The 26,162-nt window shown below is 27.2% G+C and overlaps 1 non-coding gene and 1 pseudogene across 1 annotated transcript; one reads left to right on the top strand and one right to left on the bottom strand.

Moving 5' to 3' along the window:
• The window catches only part of LOC149514717 (uncharacterized), an 84,175-nt pseudogene that overhangs the window by 13,017 nt on the left and 44,996 nt on the right, over nt 1-26,162 (top strand).
• Nucleotides 13,783-13,889, bottom strand: LOC149514718 (small nucleolar RNA R71). The gene has a single exon (XR_016328400.1). It is a non-coding gene; the product is annotated as a small nucleolar RNA R71 (small nucleolar RNA).

Raw genomic sequence — 26,162 nt, 5'->3', positions numbered from 1 at the left:
AATACCAAATTAATAAATATAAAATATAAATAAATATTAAGTGAATAACCAAAATAAATATATTGATTATTATTAGAGTTTGGGTTTACTATTAGACTTGATTCACGAAAGCATGTCCTTGCTAGATGTTAGTAACAGATTGCCCTCCTAACATGTTTGATTGCATTATTGCTAACATCACCTCCAAATCTGTAAGTCATTACTATTGATCATTCAAACATTGCTATTGCTCATCAAGTCTTTGTTGTTGTTGTTGCTGAATGATTGCTTTATATTCTACATTTTTCACTAAAGGGGTTTGGGTTGATTATTGAAGAACTTTGATAGCAACACAAATCTACCAACCTACTGAACTCGACCATGTCTTTCTTTGAATTTTAATGCTAAAGACAAGGGATCTTTACCATAACCGATTGGCAATTCATTGGATTCAAATTTAGTAACAAATTCATCTTAAAATACAATAAGATAGTGCATAACAATAAAGTTATATAATATATAGTCATGCATACAAACACAAAGCCAATCATATGTGATAAATTGATCAATTATACTTACAATCTTTTTAGCCATTTCCTCAGTTGCTTCATCTGTGAACGATCCATCCTTGTGCATATGTTCTTTTTTCCATACATCCCATTTAGAAACTTTGGTTCTAGAGCTAGATGATTCTTGAAAAATTAAGGCAATACAAGAATCAGAATCTATTAAACAAATGTTCATAAATATTCATATATGAGTATAAAACAAGTGTGTGAATACTTACAAGATCATACTTGACATTTGCATAGCCCTTTCTCAATGTCTGATGGTGATATACTTGTTTGGCCCTAATGTTCTTTTGTTATTTTTTTATTTTCTTTAAAAAAAAAGAAAGGTAAATCAGATATTAAAATATTGAATATATTACATAAAGTATTATAAACAATTAACATACTAGGTATGCATCTTGAGAATTCATCTGATAGACGATCTAAAGCAAAATGCGTACACTTTTGATAACTGATAACATTTATATATGACGATGGAGGCTAAGCCAACAAATCACTATTATCAGTGAATAGTAAAATATATTAGGCTGTCAATCTGCTCTTAAAATCTTTAAATGCTTTCCTAGTTGATTGCAACATAAGTTTTTTATACTCATTTAGGACGTCGAACCATTCTTAATAAATTTAAAATAATTAGTATGAACACATTAATTAAATTCAATTTCCAAATTAACAAATTTTTTTATATTGTTGAATAAATATACCATAATCGACTCCATATACTATCCTTTTGATCATCAGGAACCATCCACCAATTATGGTACATATAGAAATACTATTACAGATGATTGCTCCAATGTGACTAGTCAACTTTGCAGCTCCATCTAACACAGCTACCCACTTTGATTGAAGTCGATGTGAATTTTTGTCTCAGTTGCTTTAATTTGTTTACCACATCCCCTTACTTTTATTTTTTTCATTACGCTTGTGTCTTCTTCATATTTAGTAGCAGGAGATATATGTTCTTCAGATTTTATAATACCTACGATTTTGATCATAATTATATGAAATGCACCAAATTATCTCTCTAAATATCACACAGTAAAAAACAACTAATATCCATTATAGTTACTAGACCAATATACATAAAACATCCTAAAATAATAATATTTTATAGGTACAAGCCATACTATGATTTCCACATATCATAAGAGTTTCATGCAAAACAAATGAGGATAAATATAATAACTATTTTCCACAAAACCATTCAACAAACCATAATACTAAAACCAAACAACAAAGAAAAATCATACATGCAATGAAGGAATGTCGGGCGATGTAGGTGACAATTGAATATGCATAAAAACACAAATATATATATATAGTAAGGAAAGAAAAAAATTACTTATATAGAAGAATATAAATAGTACAAAAAGAATAAAATATGCACATACCTGTAAAAAAGAAGTGTGATTGTGTTGAGTGGTTACTGGTCGATGGCAACAAGAAAGATGAAGAAGCCCAAAGGCAAACTAAATGGGTTGATAGGTTTAAGGGTTTACACACAGTGTAGCTTTTTATTGTTTATTATATTAGCCGTTTGGTTTTCAAATGTTCAATAATGATAAATGAATATTTTAAAATGATCATTTAAAGCGTATGTGTACAAAAAACAACTTAAATGATCATTTTTATTTTTTTATAATAGGATTATTTAAGGCATTTTATGTATAAAAATTCCTTAAATAATAATTTTATTTTAAAAATGCCTTTTATTTTTTTATAAAAGGATTATTTAAGGTGTTTTGTGTACAAAAATGCCTTAAATAATCTTTATATAAAAAAATAAAATGATCATTTAAATGATCCATAATATAAAAAAATAAAAGGATCATTTAAGATGTTTTTGTACACTAAAAGCCTTAAATGATCTTTCTATGTTTTTATAAAAGGATTATTTAAGACATTTTCTATACAGAAATGCTTTGAATAATTCTTTTATAAAAAAAATTAAATGATCCATAATTTAAATGATTCATGCCTTAATTTTTATTAAAGAATTATTTAAGGCCATTTTTATACATTTGCATTTCTCTATAAAAACACCTTAAATGATCCCTTTATCATATACGTAAAAGATTATTTAAGACATTTTCTATACAAAAACGCCTTAAATAATCATTTTATAAAAAATAAAATAATCCATAATATAATTTTTATTAAAGGATCATTTAAGGCGTTTCTATACATAAAATACCTTAAATGATCTTCTAATTTTTTTATAAATGGGCCTTAAATGATCCATTTATCATATATGTAAAGGATTATTTAAGTCATTTTCTGTACAAAAATGCCTTAAATAATTTTTTTTAATTAAAGGATCACAAAAATAAAAAGGATTATTTAAGGTATTTTCTATATAAAAATATCTTAAATAATCTTTTTAGTTTTTTAATTAAAGGATAAAAAAATAAAATGATTATTTAAGGCATTTTCTGTACAAAAACACCTTAAGTAATCATTTTATTTTTTTTAATTAAAGGATCATAAAAAGAAAAAGATTATTTAAGTGCAAAAAATGCCTTAAATAATCCTTTTATAAAAAAAATAAAATGATCCATAATTTAAAGGATGCATAATATAATTTTTATTAAAAGATCATTTAAGGCATTTCTATACATAAAATATCTTAAACAATCTTATAATTTTTTTATAAATCGATTATTTAAGATGTTTCTATTCAAAAATGCCTAAAATAATCATTTTATAAAAAATTAAATGATCCATAATTTAAATAATCCAAAAAAATGATCATTTAAAGCGTTTCAAATGCCCTATAGGATTCTGTAATTTTTTTATAAATGAATTATTTAAGGCATTTCTTGTACAGAAAATGCCTTAAATAATCCTTTTATTTTTTTAATTAAAGGATCATAAAAATAAAGGGATCATTTAAGGCATTTCTATACTTAATCCTAGTAATTAAGGTGTGCAAAGTGCCAAATGCCTCAATTGATGATATTTATAAATAAAAACAACAATCAAATAACATATTTAGGTATTCTTTTTTTGCAAAAGGTATTATTTGTCATTTGGGTATTTAGTATTAATAAAACAACATTGTCATAATATATAGATTCAAAAATTTATAGCTAGATTTAACAAATGAATGGAGTCACCACCAATCTTTTATTAGGTGTGATTGGTCACCTAGGGAATATATTATTTTAAGGAACTCCTAAGCTTAACTAAAGGTCCCTAAAAGAATAGGTTTGGGTTTACTAACCAAAACAGGGTTCGAGAATTCGATTACATGTGGGGAAGGTTATAGCACCCCCACATGCCCATCCCAAGGATGATACTATATTATTTCAAATTTATCCTAAGGCTTGGAGTCTAATGGTTTCAAATTTTATGTTAAATATTGAAAATAAATTTTAAAATTCTCCATAAATCTGGTAGAACTCTTAAAAAATACTTCTTCACCTCAAAAGTATTCAAGAGTCCCATTTGATTTCTTGAAAAGACTCCGTCGTCGGAAAATTTTTTTTTATTTTTTTATTAAAAATAAATCTAATTATTCCACCATTTGGGTCAAATTAGAAATGTTTTTTCTTTTGAATTTCTAAAATTTTCACCATTTGGGTCTATTTAGAATTCCCTTTTTCTCTTTTTTCCTTGGAAAGAAAATAATATGACAATTATTTTTATTGAAATTTCATCTAAATTATTCCACCATTTGAGTCAAATTTAAAGAAAATTTCTCACCTAGATATTTTTTAAAAATTTACCATTTGAAATTTCTAAGAATCTCATCCTTAGATAATTATCAAATATTTTCAATCCAAATTTTTATGTGGAAAAGAATACAATTACTTGTATTGAAATTTCATCTAAATCATTCCACCATTTGGGCCAAATTTAGAGGAAATTTCTAACCTAGAGATTTCTTAGGAATTTACCATTTGAAATTTCTAAAAATCTCATCTTTGGGTAATTTGTATTTAATTCCAAAAAATTTTTATATTTTTATGCTTTTTATGTTTTTAATTTTTTTTGTTTGAAAATAAATATTAATTATTGTTATTAAAATTTTATCTATATTATTCCACCATTTGGGACAAATCTAGACAAAATTTCTCACCTAAAAATTTTATAAAAATTTTCATTTGAAATTTTTATAAATTTCATCATTAGATAATTAATATATATTCCAAAAAATTTTATTTTTATTATTTTATATTATTTTGATGAAATAAAAAAAACAAGTAAATTAAATAAATAAAATAAAATAAATAAAAAATACCAAAAATCTGAAAACGGCTCGGCTCAGGCTTGGGATACGACTCGGCTCAAGACAAAAATCACGGCTCAGATAAACGGGTCGGGATCTCGGCTCGGTTGGAATCCAGGCGGAGAAACGGGTCGCTGGTTCAGGTGTGTTATGGGTTGGGTCGAATCTTGGCAAAACGCGTGGATCTTGTGGTTTTACTAACGTAAAAACGACGTCATTTTGGGGAGGGTATATAAGGCTGAAGATCAATTTTTTTTTTAGAATTCCCTTCTCTCATTCTCTCTTTTCCCTTCTTTTTTCCTCATTCTCTCTAAACAATTTCAAATTTCGGTTGAATTCCTACCGTGATCTGGAAAAAGCCATCGAAATCTTCAAATCTAGCTGAAAAACTCGTTGAAAAATTCAAAATTCGTCAAAAAATTTCATCGAATTTTGAAAAATTTCCAAAAATTTTCCAGAAAAAGAACTCAAAAAATTGGAAAAAAAAAACTTCTAAAAATCCTATACTGCCTCTAAACCCTTTTTGCTTCTGTTTCACCTCTCTGTTTTCCTTTTTCCTGTGTCCCTTATGTTTGATTTATGGACCTATTTATAGGGATTGATCAAAACTGATCAATCCCAACTTCTTCTGGTATTTGGATTCAATCTTTGAATCTAATCCCAACTCTGTCAATTCCCAAATCACGATCAAATTCATTCCGATTTTTTTTATCCTAATCCTAATCTTAACCAAAAATTAATCAAAATAAAAAAGATAAATATATTAATAGATAACAAAAAATAATTAGATAAATAAAAGAAATAGATAAATAACAATAATAATAAATAAAAGCAGATAAATAATAAAAATATTAATAGATAAAAAAATAAAAAATATATATATTAATAAATAGACAAATAATAAAAATAAAAATAAAAATAAAAGCCAATTGGGCCTGCTAATTGGATCATGAATCGGACCCAATAGACTTAAGCTCAAACCCTATTGGACCAGGCCTAATGGCCTTAGGCCAGGACCAAATAAGGTGTCTACAAACATAAAAAGTTTTCATCATATATATCAAGGAGATTATGATAATTATATAGAAAGTAATATACGTGAATCTCCCCTAACCAAACAAGTAAATCTGAACATGAGATGTCCTGAAAATGAAAAAAAAACCCTAGATATCACACTTTCTAGAGGATCTCACTTTCTTCTGAAATCTACGATTCCACAAACTAAACACCCTTTTAAAGGAAAGATCCTTGCGTTTATCCTTGTGTTTATGTATATTTCTATTGCCAAGCACAAAGCTATTGAAGGGATTGAAACACAATTGGCAAAAATTGTGTCGTTCTCCATCATCAAATTGAATTTAACAAATCACCTTTTTTTTTTTTTTTTTGTATTACTTGTCCTACTTTGTCAAGTTTATAAATGTCTATAATGGCCAGATATGCATAAACCATGAGCTACACTTAAATACTTAGTTTTTGAAGGAATTTGTAATGATGCATTATTTAATTTGCATCATTTCTAGATTAACACTCTTTAAAACTCAAGTTACTATAGTTTTATATATTGATTACTATTATGTTCAAATTATAACTCTTAATTCATGGACAACGATCGCAATGTAGCGCGAACTTTTGCGCTAATATTGATTAAATAAAACTTTTAAAATTTTACCTAACTAATGTTAAAATATATAAATAATTTATCAATACACTTTTAAATTAATGTTCTTAATTGTTATTTTTTTAATTTTTATCTCATTATTATCATTACATTTGCATCTAAATACTATTATACTATTGATTTTAATCTCATTGCTATAATATTCATCTTATTGTTATAATAACTAATCTTACTATTATCACTATTTTTAATTTTATCAAAACTAATCTTATCATCTATTTAAATAGATATTGAATCGATTATCCGACTGCCAAAGGCCATTTGTTTGCCAGCTTAGCGCCAGTTCGAGGCAATTAGCACAATTCACACCGCAAGGAATTTGTGTGGATAGGTGATTGAAAATTTTCAATTGCATCGTACCTCTGATTAGGTGTTCAATCGCCACTGGTGCTAAAGAGGCCAGTAGAGATTCTCAGCCTGTTACTGGTGACAAAGATGCTTAAATACCCTCACATCCTTTAATTCTACATTTATCAATTTATTAAATTTAAAACCTTTACACTCAAAAGGCCAATTAAATACGAGATGAAATTCGATATATTTTGTTTTGGTTCCAATCCTCATTTATATTACTTTTTATTTCCTTTTTTTTTAATTTCTATTGCTTTCTGCATATATATTTTTCTTTAATCAATATTTATAAAAAGGCTTTTAATATTTTTATCACTTGTATAATGAAGTAAATTATTTAAAAATAAATCATATAAAGTTAATATTTTTACTAATAGGTTTTAATTATTTATTAACTTAAAAAATACAAAATATATTATAAATTGTTTTTGCTGTACGTTTACAAAACATATACTAAATTCTAATATATAAAAATTTTAACTTGATACATATACAGGTATATAATTTTAGTAATTTTTAGTTTTTTTAATAAATTTTTCAAATATATATTATAAATTTTATTATATACAAATTTTAATCTAAAATCCTTAATAATAATTTTTTTCTTATTAAACTTTAACTTATCGTCACCTCTGCGTATGCTTCCAAATATATATTTCATCACTAATTTTAATCTTATCATTATAATATCTAATCTCATTGCAGTAGTAACTAATCTCACAATCCATCTAAATGAATCCTAAATTATTAGACGGACTTACAATTAGCTCATTTCAAATCTTATTGAATAAGCAATTTAATTAATAAAGCGATGAATTGGTCAAGTTTTGTTAAATTGAACTGATTTTAAATTTGCTAATAAAATAACCTTAAAAATTATGATTGATTTTATTTTTATAATTAAAGTTATGAGTTGTTGTGTTATTTAACTAAAATAATATATTTTAAAGTAAAATAAAAATTAAAAAATAAAAGCTAAATAAAATGTTGTTGCCCTTACACTTTATGCATACTAAAAAAGAACTTAAAAACCATACCCCGTTTTCTTTTGTATTTCTAGGTGTCACACTCACATCATACTGAAGGATAAAACCTTTATTGATTAAAATAAAAGCTTTATTTATTAATTTGGAGTTTGTTTGATTTTATATCAAATACCTTCATTTTAAAAGTATGTATTTTTAATTTTTAAAATTTATACTTTACATTTTTTTGGAACTTTAGTATATTTACATTTTCTGGTTTGTTAAATTAATATGGTTGAATTTTTAAATAATATTTTAATTTTTAAAATATAAAATTATCTAGATACAATATTATTATTTATTGCATAATGAATTCAAATTTTAAAATTTTAAATAATTGACTTGATTAATCTAATGATTCAAGAATTGACCTAGTGACCCGATATCTTGAATAATTCATTATCAAGTCCAGTTTTAATAACTATGTTGAAGCAGAACTCAAATATTCTTAGTTCTCTACGTACAACACTTTGTATTCTTAGAATATAATTATTTATTTATTTTTATTCTAATTTATTTCATAAATTTTAATTGCTTTTTTGAAAAAAATTTGAAATTTAATTTTTAGAAAGTATTTATTTTAATATAAATTTTATGAAAACAAATAATAAATATGCATGTGGCATACCACATGTACATTTTTATTACATTTGAAATATTCACATAAAATTTTGTCTTATTAAAAAGTTATTTTAAAAATATTAACAGAATATTATACATAATATTTTATCTCCATTAGCTTTGGTCCAAAAATCAAAAAATTTAAAAATACAATGAAATCAAAGTATAGTTGCAAAATTCAATAAAATTAAAATATAGCGAAAAAATTCAACACATAACTTAATTCTATTTTTTAATTAAACAAATAACAAAACATTTAATATTTTATTTATTATATAGCATTCTAATTTTATATATATTAATTTTAAATTCATGTGATACGTGAAAATATATTTTTAGGTTGTAACTAATTTTCTTATTTTTAGTACATTTGGCTCATATCTAAATGTTCAACATCAATATATTTAAGAATCACCTATGCTACTTAATAAATTATTATTAAACTTTGATCTATCTAGTTTGTTACCAACTAAACATTAAGTTACAAAAACGATTTATTTTTTATTTAAAAAAAAGGAAGTGTCATTATTCTAAGATTATAATCTCATGTTTTAAATGCATCATGCTAAAAAAATCATTTCATTTTTATAGGTATACATTATATATGTGTGCGTGTGTGTGTGTGTGCAAACTTTGTATTATGTTGAATTAATGGGTGAAACTTTTGAGAATAAGTATGGAACCTAGATTTTAGACCTTTCTTAGGTTAGCATTATTTTATATATGAAACTGTTCGTTCAAGTATAGATAACAATCAAAAGAGGGTGAATCGAATTGTCTCTAAATTCTTCCCAAAGATAAATTTTCAAATAAATATAAATGAAAAATTGAAAATATAAGAAAATTATTAAATTAAAAGTATAAATAAACAACAATGAAAATAAAGGAGTAAAAGTAGAGATATCCAACATAAAAATTTATAGAAGTTTGGTCCTTCTCCAAAGGCACCTATGTACTCTCTCTTAGCTTACCTAGCCAAGCTTCAACTCCACTAGTGACAAATATTCTTATACAAATTATAATCTCTATCTTATCAAGGTCAAGATAGCAACAATCTTTATCCTTTTTAGAATTCTATCCAATCTCACTACAAAGCTTTTAAGAGGATACCTTACCTCTTGCTTACTAATCCCTTTTGGATACAAAGGCTTTTGCAAACTAGTAAAAACCTCTAATATGCAAGTGTTTACTAAGGTTAAGTACAAAGATGAAGAGATAATTTGAGATTGGATACAAGGATTACAAAAAGAATATGGAATTGAAGCACTATTAGCTCTAAAGCTCTTAATTTCTTGATTTAAAGCTCTTTGTTCATCATCATTTTTGTTTAGAATGTGTTGAGCCTTTCTTTTACAATGGGATATCATATTTAGTCAGTATGCGTCATTGAAATTGAGAAAAAAAAATCATTATTTCCTTCAAATTGTGTCTTTATTTGAACTTCTTGCTTAAAGGAGATCAATTATCATACTTCTAGATTCAAAAATATAACCATTAAAAATTAAGGGATTGATCCTCTAGCTTGAAAAACAACTATTCTAACTTAAGGAGATAGATTTTAGAATCAATCCTTATTCTTGGAAATAGTGGAAGAGCATTTGGAAATATGGGATTGATCCTATTCATGAAGGGATTGATCTCTTTTTCCAAATTTACATATTTTAACATTATTTACTAAGGAAAAAATGTTGATTTTTCTCAATCATATTTTTACTAAAAATATTCATTTAAAAGTATGAATTATTGAGAAAAATTATGATTTAATAACATTTAGTAATTTTCAAGAATTGATTCAAAATAATGTCAATGAAAATTACTAAATGAATAAGTTTGAAAATCATAAATTTAACTTAATATTTTGTTATATCAAAACTTTAGATTAATTCAAAGCTCACAATCTCTCCCTTTTTGATATGACAAAACTTAAGATAAATTTGCTTTGAAAAGCTCTCCCTTAATTAATTAAGAATTTTGAAAATCAATTTGAAAAAACTCCCCTTATTTTTATTGCAACTTTTCAATTTAAGCTTCCCTTAGATAAAAGCATAATTTTCAATCTTGAAACAATTTAAATAAGGTCATTTCACAATATTCACCACATTTCCAAAACAAAGACATTTAATCAATCCATCATGTATCCAACAAAATATATCTTTGATTACGCACATATATCAAAGATAATTTCATTTGGCAATATCATTATATAATATTCAATAAACACTCAAAAACAAATTTTGTCAATGTATATATATCTCTCCCTTTTTACCATAGCAAAAAAAAAAAAAAAAGATCAATTCAAAACATAGAACAATTTCAAGAGCATTTATATATAGCCAAGCACATACAATCCCATCAAGTGAAAATAATTCAAGCATAAAAAATCCATGTATTTAAGTGTAATATGTGCAATGAAGTTCAAATATATGTATTCAAGCAAAAAAGCATAAACATTTCAATGTATACAATTTAAACATTTTAGCACAAGATCATAAATCCACCATATGATTTTGATAAGCAAGAAGACAGTGAAACAATATGCATACTACTCATAAATCTTGTTTTTATAAAAATGTGCTTAGAATTTAAAACATTAACATCATGTAAGCATATTCAAGCTCATATTAATTGTTAAAGAAATGTTTTAACATAAGTATCCATTTTAATCCAAGCAAAATAGGATTATAATATTTCTCTCCTATGAATAAAAGAAAAAGTGATCAATTTAAGGCACACACAATTTTGCATGAAAGATACAAGTTTTATCAAGGATAGACACATATTTCATAATGAGCATAAGCATCCATGGAAGTTAAAAATTCATTAACAATTTTGTCCACTAACTTTAAAAGAACAAAAATATTTCATGCAAACGAAAGATTCAATCAATAAATCTAAAATTATAAAAAGAATCTTTTATAAGCATATCATATCCAAATAAATTCTCAATAAGAATCATAACTCATTTATAATTAATAAAACATGAGTACTAATGAACAATAAGGTTCAAATCATCATGTTATAACCAAAATTATATAAGCATGGTTTTCCAAACATAATGAACAATGCTATAGCAAAGAAATAATGAAAGCATAATTATTCAAATATATTTTGAATTATTTCAGTGCATAGAAATATACTTAACCTAAACACATGCAAGTATTCAAACATATATTTCAATTAAAATTATGTAAGTATATGCAAAAACATTTTAAATCATATAGTAATATACCAAAAAGGATACAAACATTTAGACATAATGTCGTACATGCTATCTTAATGATCTCAATCAATGAACTTGTATAAAATTTCAAATAACAAGTTCATAATCTGTGAGTCAAAGCAATTAAAGTTCAAGAAATCAATATATTCAACTCATATCCATGTTCAAACATTCATCTTAAACAAGTATTCATGTATTAATGATCATTAATCTCATTAAGGAAATCATGAACTAGACATGAATATTGATAGCACCTAAATATATAGAGTTCTCACTTGGACTTCATCATGTTCGGCCAAACAAAGAAGTTTGATATGAGCATAAATCCTTTTCTTAGCCATGAAGCAATTATGTTGCACAAAGACTTTATCCATTGGGCCATGACAAGGAAGATCAATTTTCAAAATTGAGGACTCTACAAGCACCAACCTATTTGATCAAGACCATGCAAGAGAGCAACATGTAAATTTTCCACAATAAAGGCTTGATACATTTAGCCAAAAGGAATTTAAAGCTCACTATGAAGCTTGTTGCTTAACCTTAAAGATTTTGACTTGAGGTAGGATTTTATCTATTTGAAATTCAAAGACTTGGATAAAAATCAACCTGTTTTTAAAATTCCAAGCCTTTGCCGTATCCAATGGAAGGGATTATTCAAGATTTGATTAATAAGGGCCAAGATTGCACAATCAAGAAACCATTTAGCTAAAAACACTTAACCATGAAGAGTCCCATTTGGCTATGAAGCTTTAGAGATCAAGATTGAGTTTATCCATTTGTATTTGAATTAGAAACAATTTCTTGTAAAACTTATCCCCTCTTGTTTGAATCCCTTACTATAAATTGAGGGCCATTCACTCCTTTTCATCATCCCATCCTATTAACTCTTTTTTTTTCTTTTCTTTTTTTTTTAGATCTTTAGTTCTTTAGGTAAGTTATTAGCTTAGGTGACAGATTTGCCAATAACCATAAAATCTTTTGTTTCTTTAAATTCTTTTAATTCTAAAAGTATTATTTTCAATATCTTTCTTTTCTTGTTTTCAAATTTTCAATTCTTGTTTTCTTTTCTTTATATTTGGCAAAGCATTATTTTTAAGATCAATCAAAGCTTTCTTTTGTTTCTTGCAAGATTCAGCCAACCTCTTTCTTTATTGTTCTTTAAGTTATTTTTATGCAATTTTTATTTCAAGACTTCAAGCAATTGAGACTTTCTAGTTTCTTTACTTTTCAATCTTTTAAATCTTGCTTTCTTAGATGTAGTTTTTGGCAATATTCTTTTACTTCTCAAGTGACAGTCGGTGAAGTCAAGATTTTTGCCTACACATCACTTTTGATCTTTACTTTTTCTTACAACCAAGCTATGAATTTTCATTTGTTTAGATATAAGATATTAAGGTTTCGCCTTTAGCAATTATGAACAATCTAACATTACATTCTATAATCCCTGAGGAGACGATATTAGAATACTTCATTTTATTACTTGATCTGTGCACTTGCAAGTTATACAAAAAGTAGCAATCAAGTTTTTGAAGCTGTTGTTAGATATTATAGCGGTGTTCATAATATCAATAAAGAATTCTTAACTCTTTATAATCTAAACCTTTGTTTATTTATTTACTTTTTTTTCTTGTCTTTGTCTTTTTTTTATTTGCATGCGTAGATCTAAAAGTGTTGACTTAGCACCTGTTGATTAAAAAATTAAAAGAACCTTTAAAAGAATAAGAAAAGAGCAATCAACACTACCTACACTAACTCTCATGGCTAATGCTAACAATGAGAGGTAAAGAACATTAAGGGACTAGGTAGTTTCCAATGTAGATGGTTTTTAACCATCTAATAGAAAGCCAACTATTCAAGCCAACAACTTTGAAATCAAGCATTCAATCATACAAATGGTCCAAACTTTTATGCAGTTTGGAGGATTACCAAGCAATGATCCAAATCTTCACCTTCTAACTTTCTTGAATTATGTGATACTTTTTACTATAATGGTGCTTTTGATGAAGTAATTAGACTAAGATTATTTTTTTTTCTTTCAAGGACAAGGCAAAAAGTTGGTTGTCTTTTCTGCCACGTGGTTCAATCATAACTTGGGCAAAAAACTAAGGAATAAGATCAATACATTTTTGTAAACTGATGGTGAAACATTGTATGATGGATAGGAGAGATTCAATGACCTATTAAGAAAAAGCCCATATCATAGACTACCCTAATGACTCCAAATTTAGATCTTTTACAATGGTCTCACACTTCCCATGAGAACTATCTTAGATTCAACTGCTAGAGGGGCAATTATGAGTAAGACTCTTAAGAAAGCAAATGAGTTTATAAAAGAAATGGCTGCTAATAATTACCAGTGCAACATGGAAAGAATGGTTTAGTAACAAGTTTGCTGGTTTATTTGAGGTTGATGCTACTACTTCTATCAATTTCCAACTTGCCACACTTACCAAGAAAATTGAAGCCTTAGGAAACCAACCTCAAGCCAACTATGTGAATGCTATACAAAGCCTTTTTATCTCTGTGATATCTGTGAATGACCTTATTCCTTTAAAATATGCTAATTTAAAGTAGAACCAATCTAATACATCCAACAAATAAAACCAAACAATAATCTTTGTAGCAATACCTACAATCCTAGATGACGAAACCACTCAAACTTTTTTTAAAACCAACCAATCCACCAACAACCAAAATAATAATTGACATCCCAATCCACTAAATTACATCCCACCTTTGAAGACAGTTAACCCAACTGATGTAAGCCAACAATGCTAATATCCAAAGTCAAGCTACATCAATTAAAAACCTAAAAAACCAAATAGGTTAACTTGCCCAAGCCATAGAAAACCTATTTATAGGTACCCTACCTAGCAAAATTGAACCCAATCTAAAAAAATAAGGCAATGAGGGATATAATGCAATCTATTCTTTGAGATATGCTAGGATGGAGGATTTTATGATGAGGATGATGAACCTATAGTAGTAAACCTCCCCAATTTTATAAGACAAGTTGATTTCATAGGGAAGGAGGATATATTAGAAGATGATGAACTTCTGAAGCTTGGTAGAAATATTCTGAAAGGTTTTGACCTCATCGCATTAGAGACCTCTAAAGATATAGAAACCTATGAAGAATAACCTAAGGAGGAGAATGCTAAAATGGACTATGAAAAAGATCTTGAATAGTACATTGAATGGCCCACTAAAAAAAGGTAAATGCTATTGTAAGTAGAAAGAGCATTACTAAAAAAATTCAGCCTGAACCAAAAGAGATAGTCCAAGATGAGCCAGTCTAAAATGATCAAGAAGGGGCAATTCAAGAAGAAGATCCACAAGAGAAAGATTCACAAGAAGAAAAAGAAAAGGTTTAAGAAAAAGTTCATCAAAGGCCAATGATGACTGCCATAATGTATAACCAGTGTTTTAACATAACAACACATTTCCAAAGGCTTATACCTAATGAGTTACTCAAAGAATTAAAGGAAGCCAAATTCTTAGAAGATTCTAGCCCTGAACTTTAATAACTCCTACCCAATAAGCAAAAAAATCTAGAAAGTTTTACTATACCTTGTAAACTTAAAAATTTAAAATTTTTTGATACTCTTTATGATCTTGGTTTTAGTATAAACTTAATACCTATGAATATTTTTATGTAGCTAAATTGAGGAGAGTTAAAGCCTACCTAATTTAACATTAAATTTTATAATCAATCTGTGAAGTTACCACAAGGGATGTTGAAAAATGTAATAGTCAAAATGAGTAAATATACTTTTCTTGTGGATTTTACTATTTTAGACATAAAAGATGATGAGGCTTCATTATTGTTAAGAAGACCTACCTATTTACTGCTTAAATCTTAATAGATGTGTATGGTGTTAGCCTTACCTTTAGATCTAAAAATAAAAAGCTATAATTTGTATATGAAAAGAATGATGTGTTGAAAGATGAAAAAAGTGCAAGTGCAGTTAAGGTAAAAGAAACCCTTAAAGAGTCCAACTTAATAGATAAACCGTCTAACCCTTTAAATCATTTAGCAACCCCTAGCTCTAGCCATGTCAACCTTACAAGGAATTTAAGCTCTGTATATATGATATCTATTAGGAGAACTAATTCACCTTTAAAGCTAAGTCTGTTTATGTCATACCACATGGAATGAGGCAACAAGATAAGCTCCTTCCAAAAGGGTAAAATGATTTGCATAAAATTAAGATGGTTAAAATTGACCAAAAATGGAGTTGCTTGGGAGCCAACCTAAATTTTACTTTAATGGCTATGCTTTTGGTTTTTTTAATTTTTCTTTTCACAGGACAAGTATGTTTTTAATTTTTTGTTTGAGTTGTTTTGTTTTTAGGGATGAAGTGAAGCAAGGATGCTGCCTCATGCAAATTGGATTTGGCCTTAAAGTGAATTTATAGAGTATCTATTTTTTTCCCTTATTGTTTAACATATTGTTCCGTTTAAGTGTATGGGGAAAGATACTTTTAAACTTTTTGATTTTGAAATCTTAACCCATCTTTTCTTTCAAACCAAATTGACTTACTAAGTATCATTATGATGTTCACTTGGTTGAAAGTTGGACATATTCTTAAAAGTGACTAAGTATGATAACGAGTTTAAGTATGGATATAGTGAAACTTGAAAAGAATTCTTAAGCATGACTTTTCTTTTACTATGATTTTTGTGCATATATTTCTATCCTCTTTTAAGGAAATGCTATGATTTTTGTGAAAAATTGTAAGATATGGATTTGCATAAGATTTGAAATTTGAATAAGTGCTCTAAAATTCACCTACTTAAGCCTTGAGGCTAAATCCTAGGATGTATTTGACTCAACAGATGATATAGATAGTTTTTTGGACCGTTTGAGCCTTTTTCAAGCCACCTTATGATGATGCATTCCTAGTACCCTTATTTTGAGTCTTTTATATTATTTCCCTTTTCTTTGTTTATTTTAGTCACATAATAAGCCAATAAGCCTTTATTATTATTATTATTATTATTATTATTATTATTATTATTATTATTATTATTATTATTATTATTATTATCCCTTCTTTTGTTTTGACCTAACCCATTATGCTTACTTGTGTGTAGACATATTTATTATTTTAAGAGGAAAAAAAGCATAAAGAAAGAATGAAACAAAAAAAAATGGCAAAAGCAAAGGCAAAACCTAATAAAAACCAAAATGGTAAAGTTAAAAAAAGTTGTGAAAAAAAAAAAGAAATAAAGTGATCCCTCACAAGTCAAAGTTTCAAAAAGAGCTCACATTTATTTAAAGTCCAAGAAGTTTAAAGAAAGTAAGCATAAGGTTTTTAAGCCTAAAACTTTTCTTTTTCCTACCTTGACCCAAGCCTTACGTTACAAACCTAAAAGATTTTATAATCTTGAGTCAAGTTTGTAGGTCTACTATTAGTGGAGAGGATGAGGAAAGTGAACATATGAAGTTTATTACATCTTTAAATTAACATGTGATGAAACATTTTACATTCTGTTTGCTTGAGTTATATGCATGAATTAAAGATTGAGTAGATTTATATGTGTGAATAGCATAAGACATTGAAAGCCGACTTTTGAAGAAAATTCTTATGACTTTGTATTTATTCTCAGCTTTGTATTATGCAATAGTACATGATAGGAATTGTGTATAATTTTTTACTTTTAAATATTTATAATGTTCTTTAGTATTATTGATTTGGGGTTTTGCTTGAAGACAAGCAAAGATTTAAGTGGGTTGTTGTAATAGCACCTAAATATATATAGATTTTAAATGTAAAAAATGGTGCTAAAATTTAAATTTTGGATAATTTTTGGTGCTTTTCATGTTATTTTCATGGTTTTAGGTTTTCAAGCTCAACAACTTTATTTTCATGCAATGGAGTATTTTCAACCCCATTATGAAAGCTCATTGGCGACCACCCTTGATCCACATTCATGCAACCATAGAGTTTCACATGCATAAAAACTTTCCTAATAATGTATTCGGCCACATGCAAGAAGGATTGCATGAAATTCTAATCTCACTTGGACTTCACCATGTTTGGCCTAAGAAAGAAGTTTGATCCAAGCATGACTCTTTTGCTTAGCCATAAAGCAATTAGTTGCCCAAGGGCTTTATCAATTCAGCAATGCAAAGTAGGATCAATTTACAAGATTGAGGACTTTATAAGCACCAATTTATTTGGCCAAGACCATCCAAGAGAGCTACCGTGTAATTTTTTCATAATGAAGGCTAGATACAGTCAGCCAATAGGAATTTAAAACTCACCATGAAGCTTATTGCTTAGTTTTGATGATTTTGACTTAAAGTAGGATTTTATCTATTTGAAATTCAAAGACTTGGATAAAAATCAACTTGTTCTTGAAATTTCAAGTCTTAGTCAAATCCAATGGAAAAGATTATTCAAGATTTGATAAAGATTCAAGCAAGGGCCAAGATTGCACCATTAAAAGACCATTCAAACAAGAACACTCAACCATGAGAGTCTCATTCAACCTTTAAGCTTTAAAGATCAAGATTGATTTTTTCCATTTGTATTTTAATTAGAAACAACTTCTTGTAAAGCCTATCCCTCCTTGGCCGAATCCCTTTTTATAAATAGGGAGGCGATTCACTCATTTTCATCATCCCATCATATTTGCTATTCTTTCTTCTTTTCTTTTCTTTTAGATCTTTAGTTCTTTAGGTGAGTTAGTGGCTTAAGTGACAGATTTACCAATACCCATAAAATATTTTATTTCTTTAAATTCTTTTAATTCAAGAAGTATTATTTTCAAGATCATTTTTTTTTCTTGTTTTCAAAGTTTCAATTCTTGTTTTCATTTCTTTATATTCAGCAAAGCATTATTTTTAAGATCAATCAAAGATTTCTTTTATGTCTTGTAAGATTCAGCCAACTTCTTTCTTTATCGTTCTTTAAGTTATTTTTATGCAATCTTTATTTCAAACTTCAAGCAATCGGCACTCTCTAGTTTCTTTACTTTTCAATCTTGTTTTCTTAGATTTAGTTTTTAGTAATAGTCTTTTACTTCCTAACTGACAATTGGTGAAGTCAAGATCTCTACTTACACATCGCCTTTAACCTTTATTTTTCCTTGCAACCAAACCCTAAATTTTCATTTGTTTAGATATAAGATATTAGGGTTTTACCTTTGGTAATTGTGAATAACTCAACATTACATTCTACAATCCTTAAGGAGACAATATTGGAATATTTTTTTTATTACTTGATCTATGCACTTGCAGGTTATACGAAAAGTAGCAATCAAATATTAATCAAAGTGCATTAATTAATCCAAGCTTTTAATAATGTTAAGACCATTTTTATCAAGTAACTTGGTGACTAATTTGTGCAAAATGTTAACCTGTTCAAGCATAAATAATATTTTTGCACATAATTTCTAATGAAAAGTATTCAAAGCAATCAAAGTATATACAGCTCTTAATCACATATCAAAGCAAGCATATATCAAAACCTATACTAAACATTAGGTATGGTCTACTTATAATAATATAAAGTGATGAACCAATCATAGACCTATAAAACTTAGATTCAACATATTTAGTTCTATTGTCAAATTTTGTTATTGTGCTCATTTGGCTTTGAGTTCTCCATTCCAAATATTTTAAGCAAGTCCTTAAGGTGCTTAAGCTTGATTAATGAAGATACTTTGCTTACTATACTTGAAACTCTAAAAAAAATGTTGACCCATTCATCCTTATTTCAAGTTTTCTTTGCATAGACTTAAAAAAATTCTTAATAAGAAATATTCATTAGTAGCATCAAGAATACCAATTGATAAAAATTATATCAAATGTTAGAAAGTGATTTCCATATTTTAAGTCATTATAAGCAAAAGAAAATTTGTTCACTAAATGCAATTTGCCTATTGCAAGACAGAAATATTTCATTAAAATATATCATTTAATATTAACTTAAGCTATAAGCCATATATCATACTGAACATCAAATAATACAATGGTGGCACTAAAGCTAAAGTTTTCAAGTAATGTATAAAACATCAATCTTTCTAGGCCATATAGAAATAACAAGCATGAGTAAGACATTCAATAATCAAGTATATTAAAGAAATCACAAAGGAATATGTAAATACTAATTTTAGGCCACAAAATTTGTATGATAAAGGAAGAACATTTACCATCCAAATATATTCAAGAATATTTCAAAAGAACAAATATGCTAACATAAATTATAAGCTAACATCTACTATGACTTAAGGTAAAAATAAATATTACAAGATAATCACTCACTTAAGCCATATTCTATTCATATGAGCTTTAGGCATAAAATTTTCTAATATTAAGTCAAGCTATATAACATTTATCATAGAAGCAGATCACTTTATAAGAGCAACAAATGAACCAATAATATATTTTATTTAAGATTAAGTAGTTTTATCATAAATCAACTCAAAATCCTAAACCAAGAAATCAATCAATTAAGCCCAAAATAAGCATATTTCAAAAGTATTTTGCAAAATCAAAACATAAATAATTTAACATTTCAAGTTACAAGCATTAAGGTCAAGTTGAATCAACCATCATATAAGTATATATTTTGACCAAGACTATAGATGAACTAAGAATCAATATATTTCTTTTAACCTTAAGAAGTTCATCAATTCATAACATTAAAAGAAGAAATAAATCTTAAATTAACAATTAAGAACAATCATAAAGTATATTTCAAGATTATTTCAATCATAATCAAATAAATAAATTTTTGACTAAGCAATTAAGAGTAAAGATAAAATATATTTCAAAATTATTTCATATGAAATCAAAAAATAAGCAATTCAAACATTTTGGCCATATAAACATTGTATTAAGAGATAATTATATATATATATAAGCATACAATGATTTGAGAATTACCAACAAAATGCATTAATGGCAGTAGGGGCTATTAGTAGTGAGAAGAAAATGAGTATTGAAGTTTAAAACACATGATTTTTAGTGGTTACAAAAAAAAAAATTGATCTTGGTTTAAAGGTGATTGATCCGCATTTAATAAGATCGATCCCTAATTCAACTGGGATTGATCCTCTACTGGGTTTCATTTTGATTTCAATAGATTTTGAATAAGGATCAATCCCTTATTCTTCAGGGATTGATCCTCCATACTGTATCGTATAAAAGACCTAACAACAACTCAATTACATCAAGTATATCCAACATATAACATAAATAATTATAGCAATGCTTATATGCATACTTTTTTTGAATTTGAGTGTAAATATAACTTAATCCAATAAGCATCAAAATCAATTTCAACAAGTATGAAAATATATTAATATTAAAATTATGCACTCAATAATAAACAAATATATCATCACTTTAAGCACATATTTCCTTCAAGACTAAACAATTCAAAATATATCTCATAAAATCAATTTTGCACAATCAATATATATCAATGAAAGCATATATAAAAAATAAGTAATTAAGCACTCAAAAATCAATTTCAAAAATAGGTAACCAAATTTCAAATTCACTTCAAATAAAAATTTGGCTTAGAGGTTACCCATTTTTCAATGTGTATCTAGAGCTTCATTCTTCAAAATCACATTATAGCTCCTTACTCCAGCACAGCTACCAAAGACATTCTTCATTTGATTTTTGGTACCTAAATAGCTTTGGATCCTTAATAGTTAGTGACCAAGTCTCTAGTTCCTTTTGGAACCCACACTTGCTTAATTCTAAATGAGACTTTTCTTTTAATAGAAAAAATTGATAAGGAATGACCACTAAATTTGTAATAACTACATTTGGTCATTTTAGCACTTAAATTATTCTTGAAAAGATCTTGTTTTTCATTTATCAACCTTTCAAACTTCCTTTTCAAATAAAAAATTTCTTTATTTGTCATTTCATTTTTCTTTTTGCAAGCTTTAAAATCATTCTCATTTTCTTTTTCTGACTTTCCAAATCATCGTTTTCTTTTATCAAAAATTTATTTTTATCATTCAATTTTGAAATCATTTTCTTGTATTTTAAGCTCATTGATTCAAATTCTATAACTAGCTCATCAAAGGATCTTGCAATTCATCAAATATATAATATTTTAAATCACTAGATTTAAAGGTTACCTTGGGTTCTTCAAGAGCCCAAAGGCATGATACATTATGTTTAGACTATTGTCTTTCACTTGAACTCTCATCTTTATTTGTCTTGTCACTAGTTGAGCATTAGCTTTCATAAGATCTTTTTTTAATTTCCTTATCCTTTTTCTTGTTCCATGTATTTCATCTAATTTCTCACATATCTCATTCGAGGTTGAGCAATTTTTGAATAAGTTATAGTTATAGAAGCCTAAATCTCCGTAAAGAATGCACTTGGCCTTAACATCATTTAGTATTTGTTTCATATATTTTGCATCTTTAGAAGGAGTTCTAGGCCCTCTTTCTACCATAAACTATGCTCCAATATCATTAGCCATTATTAATAGCCTTATTCTCATTTGCCATTCCAATAGCTCATATTTATCAAACAAGAGAGCTTTGAGGAATTCCTTACCATCTTGAAAACTACATTAAGCCATAGGATCTTTTACTTAAAATTGCTAGACCTACAAAAAAGACCACAAGCTTTGATACCAATTGTTAGCTCAAGTATAGATAATAATCCAAGATAAGGTGAATTGGATTGTCTCCAAATTTTTTCTAACAGATAAATTTTCAAATAAATGTAAATGGAAAATTGAAAATGTTAGAATAACCTCCTAAAATGGATGGGTACAATCCTACAAAATGAATTGCCTTCGGGATAATTATTGGTTTAATTTTTAAACTATCATAAAATTACCTTAAGTAGTATATTACCAAAAAGCTTTTGCAGATTTGCATAACAACATTTTGATCATTAAAAAGTTAGTGAAAACTTAAGTTCTTTACATAATAAAAGGATATAGAGAAAGGGAAAAAAAGATTAGTTGTTAAAAACTCTCAACGAAGAAATTCTCACATTCAATGTAAAGGATTTATGCTACATAAATGAATAACTTCCAAACTGTGATTTTGTTCAACAACCAATAATTCAAGTCAAGCTTTTGCTTCTGATTCCTCTTCCTCTAAACAAGTATATATGATTATGTTCATATATATATATATATATATATATCATGCAAGAATTTATCTTTCATTGGTATTAGAACCAAGTTGGTTTGTGTTATGATTCATTTGTATTTTTTCATAACCAAAAACATGATATGTTCTTGCATGCTTGCAAACATCCATATGAGTTAAAATAATTTTTGTGTTCTTGGTAAAATTAATGTTGTAGTGATAATTCTTGGAATAAAAAAGAGGGAAATGCCATAATGTCTTGCCAATTTTTTGGATCAATTTTTTTTCGGTTTCTAAATAGGGCATCCAAATGCCTTAAAAAAAATTTATAAAAAAAATTAAAATAAAAAGCAAGCATTAAAATGCTTTATCTAGAGCATTTGAATTCCTTTTGCTTATTCAAAAATATTCTTAAAAAATTATTTTTCTCCTTAATTGACTTTGGGATATTAGATCATATAAGAATGATTGAGATAAGTCTTAATCATTTTTTTAACTTATATTGATTTATGAATTAATTATTTTTTTCATATTTTGTTATAAGAAAATCATGACTATTTTCATGAGGATTCCCATCATTATGATGCCATAGGCATAATTTTTTATACTCATTAATTGACAGTGGAATTGATACAATACTGAATGGATCCAAATGATGATATTGAGAGGCATATCATCAAGTCAATGGCATGATCCAATAATTGATTTGGTGTGGCTATTTGCGCATTAGGAATGACCAGATCAAATATGAAATATTGATGGGTACACTTTTAACTCCTAGACTTGATATTTGAATGTCTTTGAAGAGTGATCTTAAGTATAAAACATTAATTAAGGATTTTGTGAAGGAATACATAAAAATGTGGGCAAAGAGGAATGCAACCCTCTTAATCTGCCCTAAGTCTCTGTAATAGGAAACACAAAATTCCTAGACCTCTATGGATGGGCAATGTGAATATAGAACTATCAAAAAAGTTTTTAAAATCAATGTTTGTTCTTAAACAAGTCATTCATGTATGTTTAGGAACATATTTTAATTGAAATTTAGTATGTATATTTTTTTTACTATGAACATGTTTATGGATTTGAATTATGTTTTATAAGACTTATCGGTGTGAAATCAATATATGTTATTGATTATATGTTGGTAACCTTATGGTTAGTAGGAGTTTTAAGATAATTAATTTGTTTTATGTCAGAATAATTTATTTTGCATAATGAAATACATTAGTGATAATCAAACATATTAAAAAATGGAATTTGATTACAAACATAGTGACCTTTTGTTTCATTTTTATGTGAATGATTGTCATTGTTTTATTTGTGACATTGTGGAAAAATGAGAAGTATACAATGCTAGGCATTAATTAGTGCATATGTCTCTTGAATGTAGAATTATACTTTGAAATCACTTTTGCTTTTAAAGATATTATTATTGAGTTAAACAAAGGTGAGAAGTTGAATGGAGAAAAGTATGAGATATATAGTATGGAAATCTAGTATGTACTTGATGAACAAAAGGTTCTTAATGTTTTGAACAATGTCCTTGATGAGCTAGAAGAAGGGCATACATCCCAACATAGAAAGGACCAAGAGGCTTATGAAATCTGAAGAAAGAAAAACTTCATTGCACATATTATGTTGCTTAGTAGTATAGAGAATGATATTATGCACGAGTTAAGATCTTATGGAGGAGCCAAAAAGATGAGGAGTGCCTTGAAAATAAATATTGGTACAACTTCAGTTACCAAATTGAAATGGCTTACTATCAAGTTTGACACCCATAAGAAGTGACCTAATCATAATATTAGGCAGCATTTATAGGAGATGTCAAACATGATAAGTGAATTGAATGAGGCTAACCACATTATGATAGATAAACAACATGTTCAAGCTATTATCCATTCTTTGCCACACAGTTTGAGAGCAAATAAAAATACACCTTACCCATAATGAGAGTATAAGGACTCTCAATAATGTTTCCTATCAGCTTTAGCTAGAGAAAGATTATATAGAAGTATTTAGGCCTAGCGTTGATACTTATATGGTATCATCTAGTTTAAAATAAGCTTTAGGCTTTAAATGCAAGCCACATGGTGGGAACAAGAAAAAAGTTCCTAAGAGGCCAAAGAGTGGCCAAATTGGCAAAAGGCAAGGTCCCAAAGCTCATCATAAGAATAACAAACTAAGAGTTAAATACTTTAACTGTTGCAAAAAAAGTCACTTTACTCATGAATATAACAAGCCAAAAAAGGTATAAGCCCTTAAAGTATTTTTATGTAATGATAAAAGTATGGTTTTTTTGTTTGTAGTACTATTATGATGACTATATCACATTCTTTGCAGATTGTAGACTGAGGGGTCACAAACCATATAGCATAAGATAGGAATGCGTTTGTAGATTTTCATCAGATTTCACATAGAACAAAATGGACCTATGTAGGAAATAATTCATGGATTAAAATAAAAGAAATTGACACCTACAAGCTATGCATATGTGGTGGAAAACCCTTATCCTACATAATGTATTTTTTACTCCTAATATTTGACAAAATTTGATTTCTATCACTATTCTTCGTAATCTAAGATTTGTTTTGAATTTTAACAATATTAGTTTAAGTTTGCATTTGGATACAACTTATTATGAATCTGTACATTTGTCAAATGGTTTTATTATATTAGATATTGTTTCATACAATTATCTAAGTTTTTCCCTTATGATTTATTCTGATACAAATATTGATGTGAATTTTTGGTATGCTAGAGTTGGCTATATAAGTTAGTAAAGAATGGATAAATTAGGCAAATAGGGATTATTAAGCCCAATTAAGAAAGTTAATTTACTAGTATTTGAAAGTTATCTAATAAGGAAAATGATAAGAAAACTATTTTCTAAAGGAATTAGAGCTGAAGTTTCATTACAGTTGATACATACATTCTAACATTTATGGCTTGATGAATGTAAGATCATGGAAAGGAGGTTATCATTTCATCATATTCATTGGTGATTTTACATGCTTCAAGTTCATCTATTTGATTTCTCACAAATCTGAAGTATTAGAGTGCTTTAGAAAGTATGTGCCTTTAGAAAAGAATCAATTAGGCAAAAACATTAAGGTGTTAAGAATGGACCAAAGACGTGAGTATTTGTCCAATTAATTTAGAAAATTATGTGATGAAAAGGATATTGATAGGCAGCTGACCATTCCAAGGACTTCACAAAAAATTGGATTTGTGGAGAGAAAAAATGGAACTTTTTTTTAAATGGTGATGTCTATGGTGGCCCAAGCAAACTTGCCAGTCACTTATTAGGGTGATGCATTATTAATTACTGTCTATATACTTAATAGAGTACCTTACAAGTAAGTTACATCCATCTTTTATGAATTAT

The sequence above is a fragment of the Durio zibethinus genome, chromosome 15 (genome assembly GCF_047325235.1).
Source record: "Durio zibethinus cultivar Kanyao isolate XHJ-2024 chromosome 15, ASM4732523v1, whole genome shotgun sequence".
NCBI classification, from domain to species: domain Eukaryota; kingdom Viridiplantae; phylum Streptophyta; class Magnoliopsida; order Malvales; family Malvaceae; genus Durio; species Durio zibethinus.
The sequence above is the reverse complement of the archived record's forward strand: the minus strand, read 5'-3'. Positions and strand labels throughout refer to the sequence as shown.